Raw genomic sequence first — 18240 nt, forward strand, 5'->3', positions numbered from 1 at the left:
AAAGTTTAGTACCTTTGGTAGGACAATCATTTTTGGAAAGTTTGCACAGCCTATCCAAGATATATATAGGTTATGCCAGGAGGTTATAATAGATTGCATTTGGGTGACAAGAGGGCCATAATTGAAATCACACACTGGCCTAGGGATTCTCAGAGTTTAAGGGGGACCTATAACATCCAGAAATGCTAATTACCTGCAAATATAGCAATATTCTGCAGGCAAAAAACTAAAAGAATAAAAGTAAGTGTTATTATTTCTGCAGCCACTCGATAATAGTCATCAGGAAGGATCAATGGAGCTCTAAGGGCCTCGTCACACATAGCGACACACCAGCAATCCCGACAATGATCTTACCTTGTCAGGATCGCTGGTGTGTCGCTACATGATCGCTGGTGAGCTGCCAAACAGGCAGCTTCACCAGCGATCAGAACCAGTGACAGGAGAGTAACAAGCGATCGCTGGTCTCCTGCCTGTCACACGCAGCGATGCGTGCTGGCCAGCGGGAGACCAGAGATCAAAAAAATGTCCTGGCCATTCCAGGATGATCGGCGATAACCGGCAGGGGGGCCGGTCACTGGTCAGTGTCACACACAGCGATCTCGCTTGTGTGATCGCTGTTGCGTCACAAAACTTGTGACTCAGCAGCGACCTTGCTAGAGAGATCGCTGTGTGTGACGGGGGCTTAACAGTCACTGCTCACTATACATACACTGGGCAGTGTATGTGTGCAGAGCAGACTCAAAGTGCGGAGGAATGATTAAACCTGCAGAGAATGGTCTGTGAGTGAAGATATAGCATCTTCGGTGCAGGGACTGCAAGGCCTCATTCAGATGCCAATGATTTTTCATGTATGCAAAAGAAGATTTGATTTTCAGCAGTGCTTTGGATCCCATATTAATCAGTGTTTTATCAGTATGACAGATTTCATATTAATGTCCTCATTTAGATGTTAATTCACCTAGTATGAGCTCTATCTGTGCCTCTCAAGGATAGAACTTGTATATTTAATATAGAGTCATAAATCAAACTCGTCAATTCAAGCCTATAGGTTACCCAGATATCCTTTGAGAGCGGTGTTGAAGGTCAAAAAAGAAATATGAACAAGGGAACACTAATCTTATTGCTTGAACAGCCTTTTCTTTAACCCCTTCAAGACCTTTGGTTTACTCATATGTCATGGTTGGATAGGTGTTCCTGACATTTGATCTATGAGTACCACATGGTGATAATACACGGCACAAGAGCTATGCCCGAGTGATCATTGCCGGGAGCTTGGCTTACATGATAGCCACACCCACCCCGCACTCGGCAGTTTAACCCATTAAATGAATGATCAATATCTATCTCAGCATTTGGGAGGTTAGGAGAGGGAGGGGGCTCCCTCTTCTTCTGATCGGCGGCCCTGCAAAGTCATTGTGAGGATAAAATTAAGAAGAGAGCAGATGTAACAACAATAAATATATATTTAAAAATTGTATATAATATAATCTATAGACTATATAATATAATATATGTCTACCTCCTTTCTATAATTGGTTGGCAAACCATCCGGTTAAATGAAACCAATGGATATGAGGGAAACAACCAGCAGGACCAAATGAAAAAATAATAATAATAAAATAATAAAAAAAATATATAAAATAGATAAAATTATATATATATATATATATATATATATATATATATATATATACATATATATGAAAATAAATAAAAACAAATAAAGAACAATAGCCTTTATTGAGTCATGGCACAAATAACACAAGAATCAATAAAATGTGCTAATGTAATAAGAAGGCACATACACCTACACAATTATATGTGGATAAAGGCACCACAATTAAATACTGTATATATAAACAATTAGCATAATTTGAAATCTATCAAAATTGTGGCGACCACTGGATTATAATAATCAGGCATAATTAATAAAATCAGGTGCGCGTTCTTTTGGCACACCGCGGTCATCTATTATGGCATCCAGGTAATTTGCCCTTCAGTTCACACTATATCCCTTTTGCTCCTTTCTGCACAAGTTACCTTTCACATTATATATAGCACGCTTTGCACTTTATTCTTGTACACCTGTTTGATTCTAATTTGTACACTTGTCTTATATTTATATTATTCATTTTTTATGCATGGGAGGTCAGAAAAATAACCTTTATTTATTAAATGCATGTCCGGTAATTTGCACACACACAGTACTAATTGTATTTGTCACAGACATCTATATAGCTGACTATTCAATCTGTACTTACTGCTGTATGGAATCCCTCTCTTCTAATCTGTAGAATGTTGCATAGAGCGTAGAAAGAACATGGCGACAAATGCTACGCTCTTTGCAACATCCTGCCACTCCAATAAAACCATACGAAATATTCCACTAGGTGAACGTATACGAGTTAGGATGAATTCTTCTTCAGATATTACATTTAAAAAAGAACAATTGCAGGTTAATGAAAGATTAAAAAAGCGTGGATATTCTCAGTGGATGTTGGACTGAGCGAACAGTTTGATCGCGGCTAGAAATAGACAGAAAATGTTAAAAGAAAAAATATTAGATAATACAGGACAGGCTTTTAATTAGATTACATTTGTAACACAGTTCAGTCCTCAGTTTGCTGAAATAAAAAGTATAATTAATAAATATATTCCAGTATTATATCAGAATGACATATCATGCAATTTTTTGAAACAAGCTATTAGATACTCTGCCAGAAGGACACCATCTTTGGGGGATTTATTATCACCAAGCCTTTACATGAATAATGCTATATTAACCCCTTTACCCCTGAAGGTGGTTTGCATGTTAATGACCGGGCCAATTTTTGCAATTCTGACCACTGTCCCTTTATGAGGTAATAACTCTGTAATGCTTCCATGGATCCTGGTGATTCTGAGAATATTTTCTCATGACATATTGTACTTCATGACAGTGGTAAAATTTCTTTGCTCTGACTTGCGTTTATATGTGAAAAAATGGAAATTTGATGAAAATTTAGCAATTTTCCAAATTTTAATTTTCATTCCCTTAAATCACAGAGATATGCCACATCAAATACTTAATAAATAACATTTCCCACATGTCTACTTTACATCAGCAGAATTTTGGAACCAAAATTTTTTTGTTAGGCAGTTATAAGGGTTACAATTTAAACAGCGATTTCTCATTTTTACAACACCATTTTTTTTAGGGACCACATCACATTTGAAGTCACTTTGAGAGGTCTATATGCTAGAAAATACCCAAAAGTGACACCATTCTAAAAATTACACCATTGAAGGTGCTCATAACCACATTCAAGAAGTTTATTAACCCTTCAGGTGCTTCACAGGATTTTTTGGAATGTTTAAAAAAAATGAAATTTTTTTCACAAAACTTTTTCTTCAGATCCAATTTTTTTTTTATTTTTCCAAGGGTACCAGGAAAAATTGGATCCCAAAAGCTGTTGTAAAATTTGTCCTGAGTATGCTAATGCCCCATATATGCAGGTAAACCACTGTTTGGGCTCATGGCAGAGCTCTGAAGGGAGGAGCGCCATCTGACTTTTCAATGCAAAATTGGCTGGAATTGAGATTGGACACCATGTTGCACTTGGGGAGCCCATAATGTGCATAAACAGTGGAAACCCCCCACAAGTGACATCATTTTGGAAAGCAGACCCACTAAGGAACTTGTCTAGATGTTCGGTGAGCACTCTGAACCCCCAAGTGCTTCACAAAAGTTTATAACGTAGAGCTGTGAAAATAAAAAATCATATTTTTATACAAAAATGATCATTTTGCCCCAGATTTTTTATTTTCCAAAGGCTAACAGGAGAAATTTGACCCTAAACATTGTTGTGCAATTTGTCCTGAGTACGCCGGTACCCCATATGTTAGGGTAAACCACTGTTTGGGAAAATGGCAGAGCTCAGACGGGAAGGAGCATCGTTTGACTCTTTCAACGCAAAATTGGATGGAATAAAGATCGTACGCCATGTCGCGTTTTGAGAGCCCCTGATGTGCCTAAACAGTGGAAACCCCCCACAAGTGACCAAATTTTGGAACCTAGACCCACAAGGAACTTATCTAGATGTGTGGTGAGAACTCTGAACCCCTATGTGTTTCACTAAAGTTTATAATGCCTGGGTGTTAAAATAAAAAATCATATTTGTTACACAAAAATGATTTTTTTAGCCCCAAATTTTTATTTTCCCCAGGGTAACAGGAGACAATGGACCCCAAAAGTTGTTGTCCAATTTGTCCTGAGTATGCTGGTACCCAATATGTGGCATATGTGGGAGAAAACTACTGTTTGGGCACACGTCGGGGCTTGGAAGGGAAGTAGTGACATTTTGGAATGCAGACTTTGATGTAATGGTCTGCGGGCATCATGTTCCGTTTGCAGAGCCCCTGATGTGCCTAAACAGTGGAAACCCCGCACAAGTTACCTCATTTTGGAAACTAGACCCCATAAGGAACTTATCTAGATGTGACGTGAGAAATTTGAAGCCCCAAGTGTTTCACTAAAATTTATAATACCTGGCCGTGAAAAAAACTTTTTTTTTATGCAAAAATTATTTCTTAGCCCCCAATTTTTTAATTTCCCAAGGTAACAGGAGAAATTGGACACCAAAAGTTGTTGTCCAATTTGTCCCGAGTATGCTGGTACCCCATATGTGGGAGAAACTACTGTTTGGGCACACATCGGGGCTCAGAAGGGAACTAGTGATGTTTTGGAATGCAGACTTTGATGGAATGGTCTGTGGGCATCATGTTCCATTTGCAGAGCCCCTGATGTGCCTAAACAGTGGAAACCCCGCAAAAGTGACCCCATTTTGGAAACTGGACCCCCCAAGGAACTTATCAAGGTGTGCCTTAACAGTGGCAATGCCCAACAAGTGCCCCCTTTTTGAAGCTAATCAATGGTTTCCTGGTTTCGGAATTTTATAAGTGACCCCAGATCTCAGCATAGCTCAGCCCAGCTGAGAACAGAGCCCAGTGACCAGATGTATCCTTGGTGACTTCAGTGAGATCCCCGTCAGCACCGTGAGCTGTAAGTGCTCACAGTGCTAGCAGGGTTCTCACCGGATCGCAGCTCAGCCTGACTGGGAACGCATCCCAGTGACCGGAGGTAACCTCTATGGCGTCACCTCCCGTTACTGACACTGCATTCCTAGCAGCTCATTCACCAGTGGTTCTCAGCATGGATGGTCGCATCTTGGCACCATCCAGGTTGAAATCTAATGTTTTTATGTTTGGCTGCTGTCACGCGCTAAAAGATGCTTTTTATTGCAAAAAATAGTTTTTGCATTGCCATATTTTGAGCTATAATTTTTCCATATTTTGGCCCACAGAGTCATGTGAGGTCTTGTGTTTTGCGGGACAAGCTGCCGTTTTTATTGGAAACATTTTTGGGCACATGATATTTTTTGATCTCTTTCTATTCCAATTTTTGGGAGGCAGAATGAGCAAAAACCTGCAATTCATTAATTTTTTTGGGGGGTTAATACCATTCCATGTGTGGTAAAATTGATAAGGCAGTTTTATTCTTCAGGTCAGTATGATTACAGCGACACATCATTTATGTCTTTTTTATGTTTTGGCACTTTCATGCAATAAAAACTATTTTATAGAAAAAATAATTGTTTTTGCATCTCTTTATTCTGAGAGCTATAATTTTTTTATTTTTCTGCTGATGGACCTGTATGGCAGCTTGATTTTTGCAGGACAAGATGACGTTTCTTGTGATACTATGTTTATTTATATCCGTCTTTTTTATCGCATGTTATTCCACTTTTTGTTCGGCGGGATGATGATAAAGCATTGTTTTTTGTCTTGATTTCTTTTTGTTGTTCACTAAAGGGGATAACTAGTGGGACAGTTTTATAGATTGGGTCGCTACGGATGCGGCAATACCAAATATGTGTACTTTTATTGTTTAGATTTTTTTAATTCAAATATTTATTTCATGATAGAATACTGTATATATATTTTTTATTATTATTATTTTTAAAAAATATTTTTACAATTATTTAAAAAAAAAGTTAATTTTTTTCTGACTTTTTTACTTTGTCTCACTATGGGACAATCATTTTTTGCAGGCTGATCGCTTCTATAGCATGCATGCCCCCCAAAGAAGCCAGACAGGTGAAATGTTTGTCTTGGCACGCTCCTGGAACCTGCTTAATCGCCCAGATGGGTAAGCAATAGCGGCACTTTAACCTGCACTGGTCCTGCCACTTTACTTGTTTGTCTGACCAATTTAGTCAGTATGATGTGGTGTCGGCTGACATCTCTTATACAACTCTCCCTGGAGATTTACTTGCTCTGCTAGGGTCATATCATTAAATACCCCATTACAACTTTGCTATTGCTGGCTTCTATCCATGTCTTTCACTTGAAGATAAAAATATACATTATAGCATGGGTTGCTCTGGGATAGTGGGGTATTAACTAATGAGGCTCCTTTGCAGTTTGTCTACTTAGTATATCACTTTTCCCTGGGCAATTTTGTTTAGGATTGGTGGTGCTTTGTTAGTGTGAGCGGGTTCTTAGTGTTATTTTTGCTTCCTCTAAAAACTACTTCATCTGCAATTACTATGACCATTGTGTTTTTATATGACCTCTAATAAAAGATATGTTTTATATTGCATATTTTGGTATATTGGTTTATGTTGGGCTGGAAGCTCTGAATCTGTGTAGGTTTTGATTATGTATGGAGTTGCCCATTCCGTTGGTGGAATATGAAGGATCTTGTAACCCATTGTGTTGGTTTATTTAAAATGCTGTAGCTGTCAGCACTGCACTTAGTGCACTGACACTGAGAGACTTCCTGATCATGCACTGCGCATGACAGGAAGTTTCTTAGCTTTGGTAATCTGAATGTGGTCATGATGACATTGGATTACCATGGCAGCGATCGGGACCCTGCGTCATGCTGCGGGGTCTCCGATCCAAAGGCAGAAGGGCTGTCAGCTCTTTGCCTGCTCCCGGAATGCTGTAGTCGTGTTCGATAGCAGCATTTTGTGGGTTAAAGTCCGGGAGCAGTCTGTGGCCACTCCTGGCACCTAGTGCTGGGTGTCAGCTGTGAGAATCAGTGGACACCAGGCGACGATCGGCTGAGCACCCCCTGTGTGCGCGACCGATTGCTTAGATGTACTATTCCATCCATGGTCAAATTGGCCAGGGTCTTATGGATGGAATAGTTCGCCTGATGTCAGAAAGGGGTTAAACATGCTCACAATATACCTAGATGAATTCCTCAAGAGGTATAGTTTTCAGAATTGGGTCACTTGTGAGCGATTATGTTGTTTTAGTACATGAGGGGGCTCTTCAAATGTGACATGGCATCCGCAATATATTCCAGTCAAAATTGCTCTCCAGAATTCATTTAGCGCTCCTTCCCTTCCAAGCCTTTTCATGTACCCAAACAGTAGTTTTCCACCACATAAAGGGTATCGGAATACTCAGGAGAAATCGCACAACAGATTTGGGGCATAATGCAATATTTTTGCCATAAAATGTATTTTATTTTTTCACGGCTCAATTTTATAAAATTCTGTGATGCACCTGTGGGGTCAAGTTGCTCACCATAACTCTAGATAAGTTCCTTGAGGGGTGAAGTTTCCAAAATGGTGTCACTTGTGGGAAGTTTCCATAGTTTATGCACCTCAGTGGCTCTGCAAATGTGACATGGTTTTCACTATCTATTTCAGTCAATTTTGGCGCCAAAAGTCACATGGTGCTCCTTCCTTTCCGAGCCTTGCCATGTGCCCAAACAAAAGTATTCCCCACATATGGGGTATCGGTGTACTCAAGAGAAATTGAACAACAAATTGTATGGTATATTTTCACCCCTTGACCTTGTGGAAAATGTAGCATTTGGGGCTGAAGCAACTTTTTTTGTGGGAAAAAGTTGATGTACATACTTTTATGCCCAAAAATAACAAAAGTTTTTTCATAGTGATACCTTTATTGGCTAAGCAGGATAATATATATTTGCAAGCTTTCAGAGCACAGGGGCACTTTTTTCAGGCAGGTTTACAATAAATTAATAAGACAAAAGCAAAACATTTTAGAGATATTACATCAGGAAATTTGTTCATGAGGTGAAAGAGGTGATGTCTCCTAAAGATAAGGCATGGCAATTAAATTAGGATTTTTGAAATGGAGAGGCAGTGGGAATGTTCTTCTTAGTTAACTGAAGTCTGTCTAGTCGAGGTGTAAATTGTGTTCCTGTAGTGAGTCAAATCCAGGTGATAAATTGAGTATTGTCAAAGAATTGAACATCCTTATCCATTTGAATTACCAAATTTTTCTCTCTCTCTGTTGTCAACTAATTTCAAACTGATAAGGAAGATTTACTTCTTAGTGTTGCCAGTTGAGTGCATATATTTAGCAATTTAGAGCAATGAGTCACAAAATAAGAGCATGCAGGAGCCTTGCTTTACAATTATGAAAAGCTTTTTGACAATTTTCACTACCATTTACAGGCTAGAAAATTGGACATACCGTACTCATAATAAAAATGTAAGACATAAGTTAAGACCTAATGAGATTTACTTCATGTTAGTTACATTTCTGTCAGTGGGTGCATATTTTTTATTAAGCAACAAGAAATAGATAGTTTCTAAATAAAGAATGCAGTAAAAAAGTTAATGGAGTTGTCCAGGAGTAAATAATTGATGACCTACAGTATCTCAGGGATAAGTCATTAAAAGAGGTTGGTGAGTTTCAGACTCCCATGACACCCACCAATCTTGTAATTTCAATAATTTGATGATTTTTCCTTCTTAACATTGCAATTTCAATGTTGGGTGTATATATTTGGCAATTTATAGCCATGAGTCACAGAATAGGACACACAGTAGCTTGACCTGAGATAACGAAAAATGTGTTGCCTATTTTCACTACTACTTACAGTCTAGAAAATTGGACATACTTATAATGAAAATGTAAAATCTACATTTAGACCTAATAAGATTTTCTTGTTGTTATTTATACTTCCCTCACTTGGTGCTTATATGTTTTTATAATCAGATTAGAAATTACTAGTTACTGAACAAACAATACACTTAACAAGTTAAAGGGGTTGGACAGGACTAAACAATTAATGACTAGGGATATGTGGACCTGTGGAAGTTCGGATTCTGCCAAATTTGAGTCCAAAGTTAGGTTCAGGTATCCAAACTTGAAATGAACATGGCCTCGGACCCGAAGTCCATATAAGTCAATGGGGCCCCGAACTTTGGTGCTGTAAAAAGGCTGTAAAATGGTTGTAGCAAGGGATAGATGGCTGAAAAGCAAAATAGGGATAAGAGCAAGACAATCACCAAGCAAATAAATGTGAATAGAAAAATGACTTAAAATAACATAGAATAAAAAAATAATGTGATTGTGGGTTTGATGTCAGCAGTTAGCATTGATATCAAGACCACAAGTTTGTAATGGAGAGGCATTTGTTAGATACCTTCATTACTAACCTCGTAGTCAAAAGAAACAAACACACAAAAGTCATTTATTTGAAAAAATCACTCCCTGACATTTACCCTCTTCATTCTTTCACCTATTTATTAAAAAAATAATAATCCAGATCAGTCATCTCCCAGTCTTCTTCAGTGAACTAAGCTCCATAGACTGGACAGCAGTCACTGCCGGATGTCATGCTGTACTCCGCAAGACCCAGTCGCTATTAACTGATGTGAAAAATGAGGATGAATGAACTCATGGAGATCAACATCCAACACTGTGGAGACACCATCACATGTTTCTCAACGCAGTGATTCTAGAGCAAAGCCCCCATCCCTTATGGGAAATATGTAAAAATATGCAAAACACAAGCCGCGGAGACACCATCACATGTTTCTCAATGCAAGCAATGACTAGCCAGGTCTTTCCCCGGGAAGGAACAACCACGGGAAAGGCAGTCTCCAATGAAGGAAACCACCTATGCCAAAACATGGTATCCATCCACAGACAGCTGTTTCGTGGTATTGCCCCTCATCAGTGTGGAGTAGGAAACTGGCCAGTAGGAGCAATGCCTAGTAGAAGACTGTGAAAAATGAGGATGAATGAACTCATGGAGATCAACATCCAACACTGCGGAGACACCATCACATGTTTCTCAACGCAGTGATTCTAGAGCAAAACCCCCATCCCTTATGGGAAATATGTAAAAATATGCAAAACACAAGCCGCGGAGACACCATCACATGTTTCTCAATGCAAGCAATGACTAGCCAGGTCTTTCCCCGGGAAGGAACAACCACGGGAAGGACAGTCTCCAATGATGGAAACCACCTATGTCACCACTCATCATTCCTGCTCTCGTGCTGCCCTCATGAGAACCAGTGCCTGTGAACTGAGGTAACCTTACTCATTTCACCTCACATCACAATGGCTGAGACTCACAGAGTACAGTGCGAGACTCAGCAGTGGCTGCGGCTCCAGACTATGAAGCTTCATTCTCTAAACGGCGTGCCATACACTGGATGAAGCAGATGGGGATTGTTGTGGGACCTTCATTAGGATTACAGCGGACAGGCGAAGATTTTTTTTTAAAATGGATGGGTGAAAGATGGATATTGTTGGGGAGGATTTTTTCCAATATAGATTTTTTTCTGTGTGCTTTTTTTCCCTTATTATTTACTGGGTTAGTAATGGGAGTGTCTGATAGATGCCTCTCCATTACTAACCCATGGACTTGATGTCAGCAATATTACACAGCTGACATAAACCCCATAATCGCATTACCCTAATTGCCAGACACCAGGGCAATCGGGAAGTACCTATTATTATCAGCCCCAAGCTGTCTGCTTTGTCTTAACTGATTATTAAAAATAACTGGGACAGCAAGTTTTTTTTGCGTCTCCCCATTTTTAATAACCTTCAAAGGCAAAACAGACAGCTGGGGCTGATATTAACCTCTTCCTGACATTTGACGTACTATCCCGTCCATGTGCCCTGGACCTTAATACCCATGGATGGGATAGTACGTCATAGCGATCAGCTGCGCTCATGGGGGTAGTGCAGCAGATCACGGCAGTGTGTCAGCTGATTATCATAGCTGACACCAGGCACTATGTGCCATGAGTGGTCACGGACCACTCCCAGCACATTTACCCCCAGCACACTGCGATCACACATGACCACAGTGTTCCGAAGGCATAGGGAAGCATCTCGCAGGGAGGGGGCTCCCTGCATGCTTCCCTGAGACCCTCAGAACAACGCGATGTTGCAGGCCCCCGGATCCAAGATGGCCATGGGGGTCCTTCCGGATCCTGCAGGGAGGTGGCTTCTCAGTGCCTGCTGAGAGCAGGTCCTGAGAAGCCTCCTACATTGTCTGTCAGTATCGCCATGTCAGTAGCGACCCGCCCTATCAAACTGTCCAACTAGTTAACTTTTGGTGAACCCCTTCAAAAAAAAACAAGGCAAAAAACAATACTTTATCATCATACCGTCAGACAAAAAGTGCAATAACTCGTGATAAAGAAGACAGATATAAATAAATGTGGTACTGCTGAAAACGTCATCTTGTCTCGCAAAAAGCGAGCTGTCATACAGCTTCATCAGTGAAAAAATAAATAAGTTATAGCTCATAGAATAAAGCGAAGCAAAAATAATTATTTTTTGTATAAAATAGTTTTTATTGTATAAAAGCGCCAAATCATAAAAAAATATAAATGAGGTATCACTGTCATCGTACTGACCCAAAGAATAAAACTGCTTTATCAATTTTACCACACACGGAACGATGTAAACACCACCCCAAAAGAAATTCATGAAATGCTACTTTTTGTTTATTCTGCGTCCCAAAAATCGGAAATAACAAGCGATCAAAAAATGTCATGTGCCTGAAAATGTACCAATAAAAACGTCAACTCGTCCCGCAAAGAATAAGACCACACAAGACACTGTAGCCAAAATATGGAAAAATTATAGCTCTCAAAAAGTGGTGATGCAGAAACTATTTTTGCAATAAAAAAGCGTCTTTTAGCATGTGACAGCTGCCAAAAGTAAAAACGTATTATAAATAGTAAATCAAACCCCCTTTATCACCCCCTTAGATAGGGAAAAATAATAAAATTAAAAAAATGTATTTATTTCCATTTTCCCATTAGGGTTAGTGCTAGGGCTAGGGTTAGGATTAGGGTTAGGGCTAGGGATAGGCCTAAGTTTAGGGTTAGAGCTAGGGTTAGGGTTGGGATTAGGGTTAGGACTTAGAATTCCACTGTTCAGGCACATCAGGGGCTCTCCAAATGCAACATGGCGTCTGATCTCAATTCCAGCCAATTTTGCGTTGAAAAAGTCAAACTGTGCTCCTTCCCTTCCAAGTTCTGCCATGCCCCCTAACAGTGGTTTGCCTCCACATATGGAGTGTCAGCCTACTCAGGACAAATTGCAAAACAACTTTTGGCGTGCAATTTCTCCTGTTACCTTTGGGAAAATAAAAAATTGGGGACTAAAATATCATGTTTGCTGAAAAAATATGATATTTTTATTTTCTCGCCTGGGCGTTATAAACTTCTGTATAGCACCTGGGGGTTCAAAGTGCTCACCACACACCTAGATAAGTTCCTTAGGGGGTCTAGTTTCCAAAATGGGGTTACTTGTGGGGGGTTTCCTCTGTTCAGGCACATCAGGGGCTCTCCAAATGTGACATGGCGTCCAGCCAATTCTGCGTTAAAAAAGTCAAACGGTGTGTCATGATCCAGTGTTGGATCTGGCGGTATTAAAAGCACAAAGTGAACTTTTTTTACTTTGGTTAAGTTCAAAGGTGTTTTGACTGTCCCCGGTGGTGGTGAGTGGTATCGCACCTTAGCTTTAGTTTTAGGTTAATGTGCACTTAATTATAATTCAGGTGTTGGACTGTTTAAATAGGTCTCAGGGTGTTCACTCACTGCTGGTGATACTGATTCATTTATTCTGAGTTTGTGAGAGCCTGGTGAAAGGATGGAGCTGAGGAGGAGTCCTGCGCAGCTTAGCCAGGGGGGACGTGTGTCAGCGATGGTGTCTGGATGAAGGGCTGGCATGGCGTGGTGGAGTCGCAGTGATGGTGTCAGCGGGAAGTGTCTGCATGGTCTGGTGGAGTGGCGACTATGGAGAGTGGCACTCACCATGTGGGACTTGGCTGCTGAGCTGGACTCAAGCATGCTTGACTTCGTGGCAGAAGCTGAACTCATCCTTGGGACTCTGATATTAAGCTGCAGCAACTGGTGGTGGACTCTGCTCCTAGGCAGCACTATGGTGCAGGATCCTGTTATGGTGATGGATCCGGGTGGAGGAGAAGACGCACGCAGGTGGAGGGCTCTGTTGCAGGAGCATAAGCACGGAGCATAAAGATAAGTGGTGTCCCCTGTATTGTCTCTTTCCCTCATGTGTGTTATTAGTGCAGTGGTGGGATTAGTTTCCGCACCGACCTATTCCCTAGTGAGGGTTTAGGTTCAGGGCGAGCTAGGGCGTTGAGGTACGCGTGCGGCGCCCGGTGCGAAACCGGCATAGGGAATGTCAGGAGTGCAGGGACACTGGCTCAGGGGAGCTCAGGAGGTCTCCAATTCCCTTCTCCCTATCACAGGGCCCACCACTGTTAATGTTTCCCAGGTCCCCCCTTTATTATTTAAATTTGCCTTACTGGAGGCGGGGTTTCCAGATTTTATGTATAACGTGTAATTCCCAAATTCGCCAGGTGGAGGCGGCGTATCCACCGGCACGTTTTATTATTTAAATGCGCCCCACTGGAGGCGGTGTATCCAGGGTCACGTGTGTTATGGGTTCGCCTTGCGGAAACATCTGCGTCCTGACACACGTGATCATGACATTATCACCAGCCATACAGTTTTTTTTCTGGTGAGCTTTGGCCATGTGGAGACCGCTGAGTTATTGCTGCCGGGCCTCACTGAGGTGAGTGGGGAGCGGCAAGGTGTTAGAGCCGCTGCAGCAGCAGTTATCACGGTCTGGGGCCTCTGCTCAGGTAACCAGGAAATCAAAATGGCGGCTTTGGCAAATGGCGGGTCTGGCAAAAGCCCCTGGAGTCGCTGCTGGGGAGCGGGACTTGCTCATGCACGTGGGCGTACCCAGGCAGGTGGGAGGAATGGTGCCCCACGGAGCTGCTTGGTGTTCCCCGAGGTGAAGGGGTGCGTTCCAGTGATGAGCAGACTGGTGTAGAGTCCGCGGGGTTTACGCCAATTCTTCAAGTACCACCGTAGAAGCCGCCCATCCTGGCCGTGTGGAGGCGGCCAGTGAGTGTATATTTCCTCCATATCCGGTCCGTCTCCTCCTGGTGTGAGCAGCAGGTGTGCTGCGGGGGAGTAGGGACAAATCTCAACCCTCGCCATTAACCAACCCTGGGAGGTGCAGACCTCATGGTGAAGAGGGTTGGAGGGTGGTGACCCCTTGGTGATTTGCGGGGGTGTGAGTGTGGTGATGCAGGGGGACGCCTCTGCTGTCTAGTTCAGAGTGAGTTCACCAATTATGACAAACGAATGTATGCAATAAACGTTCAGGTCCGGACCTGTGTGTGAACGAGCGTGTATGTGTGCCACCAAAAAAACATCTTGTGGAAGTGTATTGTGGAGCCTGATCAGCTCATAACAAACAAACATACACATACATAAACTCGTTCCCCAGGTCGGCGCTGTGGAGATGAGTGATGCCTCCAAAATGAACTTTATTGCCAATACCAGCGGTGCGTTTGTCATAAACCTGAAGTGTCAGGTAGTGGTGGGGTGAACTCAGGATCTGGGCGTCCCCGCTGTAGGTGTTTCCCTAATGAGGGGTGGTCTTGAGGGTCCAGAGGCCCCTCATTAAGGAGGGGGTACTGTCATGATCCAGTGTTGGATCTGGCGGTATTAAAAGCACAAAGTGAACTTTTTTTACTTTGTTTAAGTTCAAAGGTGTTTTGACTGTCCCCGGTGGTGGTGAGTGGTATCGCACCTTAGCTTTAGTTTTAGGTTAATGTGCACTTAATTATAATTCAGGTGATGGACTCTTTAAATGGGTCTCAGGGTGTTCACTCACTGCTGGTGATACTGATTCATTTATTCTGAGTTTGTGAGAGCCTGGTGAAAGGATGGAGCTGAGGAGGAGTCCTGCGCAGCTTAGCCAGGGGGGACGTGTGTCAGCGATGGTGTCTGGACGAAGGGCTGGCATGGCGTGGTGGAGTCTCAGTGATGGTGTCAGCGGGAAGTGTCTGCATGGTCTGGTGGAGTGGCTACTATGGAGAGTGGCACTCACCATGTGGGACTTGGCTGCTGAGCTGGACTCAAGCATGCTTGACTTCGTGGCAGAAGCTGAACTCATAATTGGGACTCTGATATTAAGCTGCAGCAACTGGTGGTGGACTCTGCTCCTAGGCAGCACTATGGTGCAGGATCCTGTTATGGTGATGGATCCGGGTGGAGGAGAAGACGCACGCAGGTGGAGGGCTCTGTTGCAGGAGCATAAGCACGGAGCATAAAGATAAGTGGTGTCCCCCTGTATTGTCTCTTTCCCTCGTGTGTTATTAGTGCAGTGGTGGGATTAGTTTCCGCACCGACCTATTCCCTAGTGAGGGTTTAGGTTCAGGGCGAGCTAGGGCGTTGAGGTACGCGTGCGGCGCCCGGTGCGAAACCGGCATAGGGAATGTCAGGAGTGCAGGGACACTGGCTCAGGGGAGCTCAGGAGGTCTCCAATTCCCTTTTCCCTATCGCAGGGCCCACCACTGTTAATGTTTCCCAGGTCCCCCCTTTATTATTTAAATTCGCCTTACTGGAGGCGGGGTTTCCAGATTTTATGTATAACGTGTAATTCCCAAATTCGCCAGGTGGAGGCGGCGTATCCACCGGCACGTTTTATTATTTAAATGCGCCCCACTGGAGGCGGTGTATCCAGGGTCACGTGTGTTATGGGTTCGCCTTGCGGAAACATCTGCGTCCTGACACACGTGATCATGACACGGTGCTCCTTCCATTTCCGAGCTCTGCCATGCGCCCAAACAGTGTTTTGGCCCCACATATCGGGTATCAGCGTACTCAGAACAAAATGCTAAATAACTTTTGTGGTCAAATTTCTCGTATTACCCTTGGTAAAATAAAAAAGTTGGACCTGAAATAATTTTTTTGTGAAAAAGTTAATTGTTCATTTTTTTAAACATTCAAAAATTACTGTGAAGCACCTGAAGGGTTAATAAACTTCTTGAATGTGTTTTTGAGCACCTTGAGAGGTGCAGTTTTTAGAATGGTGTCACTTTTGGGTATTTTCCATCATATAGACCCCTCAAAGTGACTTCAAATGTGATGTGGTCCCTAAAAAAATGGTGTTGTAAAAATTAGAAATCACTGGTAAACTTTTAACCCTTATAACCTCCTAACATAAAAAAATTTGGTTACAAAGTTGTGCTGATGTAAAGTAAACATGTGGGAAATGTTACTTTTTAAGTATTTTGTGTGCCATATCTCTGTGATTTAAGGGCATGAAAATTTAAAGTTGGAAAATTGCAAAAATTTCAAAATTTTCACCAAATTTCCATTTTTTTCACATATAAACGCAAGTTATATCAAAGAAATTTTACCACTGTCATGAAGTGCAATTTGTCGTGAGAAAACTTTGTCAGAATCACCAGGATCCATGAAAGCGTTCCTGAGTTATTACCTTGTAAAGGGGCAGTGGTCAGAATTGTAAAAATTGGCCCTGTCATTAATGTGTAAACCACCCTTAGGGGTTAAGGGTTTAATAGGCTGGGAAGGTCAATAGATATTGGCCCCTTCCCAGTAAAATAAGACCATCTCACATCTGTCTGCCTTCCCTTTGCTAGTTATAAAAATAGGGGGCACTGGGCACATTTTATTAAAAATTATTTATTTTACACTGTCAGGTCTGGTCACATAGTGCTGCCGCGAATCACAACCATGGCATTGCTTGATATGGCTGTGGTGAGGTCAGAAGTGCCAACAGCCTTAAAGCTTGTTGCCTGGTTGCGTTGCAGCCTTTCAACAAGAAAAAATATTTGAAACTGTTGGCTAATGAGGGTTACAAATCAGAAAGAACTAAGAAAAACCCCAAAGTTTTTTTTAGATATAAAGGATAAAAATTAACTTTTAATACGTCTAATACATCTAATTAAAAGACAAACTACAATCATCATGCTCATATACCATGCTCTCTAAGTCCTCTCTGTGATAGAATCCCAAAAAACCACACCTGCCTGTCTGTGGAGGTTGGTGTCCTAAACAGATAAGCGAGTTATGGTGCCCCCGCTGCTCGATGGCTGTCCCTGAATGTCCTGGATATCCCTTTGCTGGTGAGTCAGGCAAACAGCAGGCTCTCTATGTGCAAGGATCAAAGACAATAGGGTGCTTTGGCAAGAATGGGATGTAGACAAACAAGTATCAGAGAGATGAACAGGAAAGTGAACTGCTCAATACCAACGGAATAGCATACAGATAATAGATTAATGTCTTAGATAGTACCTCCCTAAGCTGTTCCCTGCTGTATTCAATGCTACCTGCCAGCGGAGGTTGGCACCCTACTTTTCAGTGGTTATGGTGCCCCCGCTCCACGGTGGCTGACTCTGGGAGTCCCTGAGATAAATATATTTGCTACTTGCAGGAGCAGTATCCCTACAAGCAGTGTAGGAAAAATGACAGACCTTAACCAGATTATTGGTCCTGTAAAAGATACATGAAAACATCATGATAACAGCACAAGGAGGGTACTTACGGTTGGTTATTTAGTGACCTCTACACATTTCATCAAGTCATGACTGGTACAAGAGGAGAGAGGACCTTGCCCGCGAGGGCTCACAATCTACAAAGGATGGGTGAGAATACAGTAGGCAAGGGTAGAGTTGGTCGTGCAGCGGTTTTGTTCATCAGTGATTACTGCAGGTTGAAGGCTTGTCGGAAGAGATAGGTCTTCAGGTTCTTTTTGAAGGTTTCCATGGTAGGTGAGAGTCTGATATGTTGAGGTAGAGTTCCAGAGTAGGGGTGATGCACGGGAGAAATCTTGTATGCGATTGTGGGATGAGGAGATAAGAAGGAGTATATAAGGAGATCTTGTGAGGATCGGAGGTTGCGTGCAGGTAAGTACCGGGAGACGAGGTCACAGATGTATGGAGGACACTGGTTGTGGATGGCTTTGTATGTCATGGTTAGGGCTTTGAACTGGAGTTTTTTGGTAATGGGGAGCCAGTGCAGGGATTAACAGAGGGGAGAGGCCGGGGAATAGTGGGGGACAGGTGGATTAGTCGGGCAGCAGAGTTTAGAATAGATTGGAGGG

Source organism: Dendrobates tinctorius, unplaced genomic scaffold (genome assembly GCF_039654945.1).
Source record: "Dendrobates tinctorius isolate UK_male_01 unplaced genomic scaffold, ASM3965494v1 ptg000046l, whole genome shotgun sequence".
Classification (NCBI taxonomy): Eukaryota; Metazoa; Chordata; class Amphibia; order Anura; family Dendrobatidae; genus Dendrobates; species Dendrobates tinctorius.